Raw genomic sequence first — 5,099 nt, 5'->3', positions numbered from 1 at the left:
AGATGGAATGTCTTTTAAAAAGGAATTTATTAAGTTACAAGTTTAGAGTTCTAAGGCCATAAAAATGTCCACACTAAGGCATCCAGAGAGATTCCTTGTGTCGAGAAAGGCTGATGTCTGCACATGGGAAGGCACGTGACTGGTGTCTGCTGGTCCTAGTTCCCAGTTCCATTGCTTCCAGTTCTGATGCCAGTGGTTTCCTCTCTAATCATCTGTGGGTTTTCATTTAGCTCCTCTGGGACATAACCATGGGCTCTGGCTTGCTTAGCATCTCATGGGAAGACACAAGGCAATGTCTGCTGGGCTCTGCATCTCCAAATAGCCATTGTCTAGTTGTCTGCTCTCTCTGTCAGCACTTCAACTATCTCCAAATGTCTGTGCCTCTGTTGGTTCTGAATTCTGTCCAAAATGTTTCCCCTTTTAAAGGACTCCAGTAAAGTAATCAAGACTCACTTTAAATGGGTGGGGTCACATCTCCATCATAAGGTTACACCCACAGTTGGACATGCCGTATCTCTTGGGAAGTAATCTAATAAAAAAATCCCACCTTACAATATTGAATAAAGATGAAGAAAACATGGTTTTTCTGGGGTACATAACAGTTTCAAATTGATACAGATGATATTTACAATGATGAAATAAGTGAGATCACCTAGGGAGCAAGTTTAGATAGAAATGAAGGCAGCAAAAGACTGACCTCAGAGCATTCTCACATAAAACACCTAGAAAAGGAGAACAGTAAGGAGTTTGGAAGGAACAAATTTTAGATCAAGGGAAACTAAGAATGTATTACTTTGAAAGTTGAGTGAACAAAGTGTATGAAAGAAAATAAATTAATGCTCTGTGTGAAATTTCCTGATAGGTTAAGTAAGATGAGGATTTGGAATAGATCTTTGGATTTAGCAACTTGATAGAAATTGGCCAATATTTACTTGCCGGAGTAATTTTGGTGGAGTAGTGACGATGGTGGAGGGGGGATGTCTGATTATCAAATGGTTAAGTGTGGAAGGAAAAGAAGAAAGGGAAAAAAGAGAATGGAAGGAGTAGTGAAGACAGACATATAGATAACCTTTCAAGTAGGTTTGCCGAAAAAAAGGTGAAAGGTCATGGTTAAGTGGGAGGAAGAGTTTTTATTTTATTTTATTTTTTTAAATGAAAGAGATGAGCAGATTTGTGTACCAGTATGAGTTATACAACAGAGAAGGAAATTTTGATGGTGAAAGAAAAAGAGGGACACTTGCTGGAGCAACAACCTTGAGTAAGCAAGAGTGGATGGGCTAAAGAACACAGATTGTGATTGCTTCAGTTTTATTTTCTTCTTTGTGGAGCAGAAAACATCACCAGCTGTGAATGAGGATGGGAGAAGAGGATTTAGAGATTTGAGGCATGAGAAATTATGAAGCCGTCATCTAGGAGCATGAAAGAATTAATGGATCCCACAATGGTTTATTTTTTTGGAATGTTCTGAAATGTAAGCAATACATATTTTGGTTGGGTCTTTTTTTATTCTTCTTCCCAGGTACTTGGTCGGTCCTTTTGTTTGAAGACCCATTTCTTTCAGGTCTTGATAGGGAAAACAGCATAAGCAATTATAGGGAACTTCATGAAGAAGCCTAATGAGAAATAATATTGGAGACTCACTTTGGTGATCAGATCAAATAGGATCTTAGATGTCGGTCTAAGGAGGTGGGTTTTTTCAATAGGTGACAGGAAATAAATTTTTAAGAAGATGAGTTTTACTAGCATATTTTAGAAAACATATTGTGCCTTGGCCCTGGTCATTTAAAAGCAGTTGACATTCCCCAATTTAACCTGTGATGAGTACTTGAAAGACAAACATATATAATAAATAGTAGCTAGCTTGAGACTTCATCCCACTTGATTTTACTGTCCTATTCCTTGCTTGAGGCCCTGTCTCTTTGATCTGTGACCTTCTTGATTTTGATTTCTGTTTCTGTATTCTCCAATTTTAGGAACATGTTCAAACTCACTTCTTTGAATGGCTAGCTTTGAACTTTGCCCTCAGGTTTGTCTTTCTTTAATTTCCACATCCTTGTAATTTTGGGTTATCCAGTTCCTTCTCTGGTTATTTGCTTGTGTGACTGTCTATTAGCTTCTAATAGCTAGTAGCTACTAGGCCTTTCTAGTAGCTTCTGGATCTTACTTTCCTTTCTACCAATTCACAAACTAAATCACACGGGGAGAAAATGAGGAACAGTCTTTGGTAATGATATAAGTTGGTTAGGTTAGTGTTTTATTTTTCATGGCTGCTGAAGCCAATACCATGACATGAGTTGGCTTAAACAAAGGGAATTTATTAACTTAGAGTTTTGAGGCTAGGAAAAAGTCCAACTCAAAGTGTTATCAAGGATTTGCTTTCTTCCTGAAGACTGGCATTTTGAAGCTGGTTAATGGTGATCCTTGGTTCTTGGCTCCTCTGTCATGTGGCAAGGCAAATGGTGGCCTACCTTGGTTTATCCTATCTTTTCCTGTTTCCTTGATGTTCATCTTCTGGCTGCTCCCACTGGTTTTCTCTTTCCTGTGACCCTCCCTATAAGTCCTTCAGTAATAGGATTCACACCATCCTGACTCACATCGTAATTAAAGTGATCTCATCAAAATGTACTATTTATAAGCATTTATACCCACAGGAATGTATTAAGTTTAAGAACTTTTTTTGCGTGTGTGTGGAGTGGGGTTACATAGCTCCAAGCCACCAGAACTAGAAAGACTAGAAACTAGGGAAATATTCCACAACTGGTACAATAGTTCAGGAGGTGAATAAGGAGGGTCTGAATCAGAGTAATGAAGGATTTGTCCTTAAACTCATGACAAACATTACTACCAAGGTGGTATTTATTTCTCAGTTGTGTTTGTTACCACTTTGCATTTAATTAAGAGTGAAGAATGAATATGATAAAATTGCTTAAGAAGACAGAAATAACACATAGGGAAATCTAGGTAATTAAGACAAATGGATAATTGGATCTAAATTGTCCTCAGTGTGTCTTTAAGTGGATCTGGGACTTATGTCATGCTACTACCACTCATCTCTTCATTATAGTCATACCAAGGGTATATAGGTTTTGGAGAATATTTTTCAATTTTTATTTCATTTTTCTTTCAGATGATCTGACTTCTTTTGTCTTCACAGTGGAAAGTTGCAAGTACATGGTCACAGCAGGTACCAGTGCACAGTATTTAAAATGAAACCTATATTTATCTCCTATAATGAATGTTACATTGATAGACTGTGTCTCAGCCACCAGACATCAGCTCAAATGAGATTTACTTAATAAGGAATTCATTTAGAGATAATTTATTGTAGAGGAATCTATTGTAAAATCTGCAGTAGAGATACTAGGAATTTCTTCTAAGTTACTAAAGACTCAGGGGACTTTCAGTGTGTTCCATTCTCACACAACAACCATCCAGTACAGATGCAGATAGGAATAAGATATGGCGGAGCTTGCATTTATGTTAGGATAACTACTTCTAATGATCCTAAATGAAAGGATTATTTGTGCTTGCCTACAGAAAGTTGAAATGCTTTTATGACTGACTAAATTTTTGCTTCATATTCTAGTGTTTTGATATCCCAGAATCCATCTTTTAACTTCACAGCGAGGTTTATGTCCATGTTTACAGTGTAAAGTGGAGAGCTCCAGCATAGAGCCATGGTTTTCGAACTCTGATGATAAATTTGAAGGGAAATAGATAGTTGGAGCTCCAGTATTGATAAAATTATTCAGGTATTGACTGATAATTCCCTTGGTTTTGTGTAGGTATAGTCTATACCTACACAAAATAAATGATTTTACAGATCATTTATTTATTTTTTTGCATTGGCAGGAACCGGAATTCGAACCTGGGTCTCTGGCACAGCAGGTAAGAATTCTGCCACTGAGCCACCGTTGCCCCACCCAGATCATTTATTTTTAAATCACTCATTCTTCAATATGTTAGTTTGCAAGCTGTTGAAAGTGATATAGCAGAACTGGAACAGCTTGTACAAAGGGGAATTTAGTAAGTTACAAGTTTACAGTTCTAAGGAAGTGAAAATATCCAAATGAAGGCAACAACAAGAGGCTACCTTCACTTGAGAAAGGCTGGTACTGTCCAGAACACCTCAACTGGGAAGTCCCGTGGCTGGCATCTACTGATCCCTTGCTCCTGGACTCTGTTGCTTTCAGCCTCTGTCCAGGTAGGATTTCCTCACTTTGCTTCTCTGGGGCTGGCTTTCATCTCTTGGGTGCCCTTGGCTCTCTCCAGAGAGAAAAAGGCACATGACAACATCTGCTGGGCTCCAAGCAACTCCTAACATTTGTGTCTCTGCTCTCTCTGTCAGCCCTGAAGTTTCTGTTGGCTCTCTCTCTGTCGGCTCTATCATTTCTGTTGTTTATCAGTTTTTGACTTTCTCCAAAATGTTTCTTCTCTTAAAGGATTCCACAAAACTAATCAAGACCCACCTGGAATAAGTGGAGTCACATCTCCATCTAATCAACAGTTAATACCCATGATTGATTGTGTCACATTTCCATGGAGATAAAATAATCAAGAGTCCAACCTACATTATTGAATCAGGATTAAAAGAAACAATCTGCCCTGCAAGATTGGCTCAAGATTAAAGCATGGCTTTTTTAGGGTACAGGACACTTTCAAACCAGGACATTTAGGAAGCGGAAAGAGCTTATAGTTGATAGCTGATACCATGCAGAGGAATGGCTGAAGGGAGACATTGATTCAATTGTGATCTTTTCCTATATTTTGGTCATTTTTCCCTGCATTTTTTTTACCCCAATACATCCACAATTTTGAACACATACCAGTTTTTCCTGTACCACTGGCAATTCAAACTGAACATGTCCACTTCCCAGAGAAAGTCTGTAGTAAAATTTTCATACATTTAAATTTTATTTATTCTTTGAATGTCAGGAAGAGAACTGACTGTGAAATCATGGCAATGGTCTTCCAGTGACTAAATGTGTTTTTGTGGAAGCAGGATTATGATGGAAACGGAATGTGAAACATACTGACCTCTAAATCCTTGCCCTGGATTTATAAAACGATGGTCTCATAATATCCCTTAAGGGCCATCA

Source organism: Tamandua tetradactyla, chromosome 21, assembly GCF_023851605.1.
Source record: "Tamandua tetradactyla isolate mTamTet1 chromosome 21, mTamTet1.pri, whole genome shotgun sequence".
NCBI lineage: Eukaryota > Metazoa > Chordata > Mammalia > Pilosa > Myrmecophagidae > Tamandua > Tamandua tetradactyla.
Note: the sequence above shows the minus strand (reverse complement) of the source record.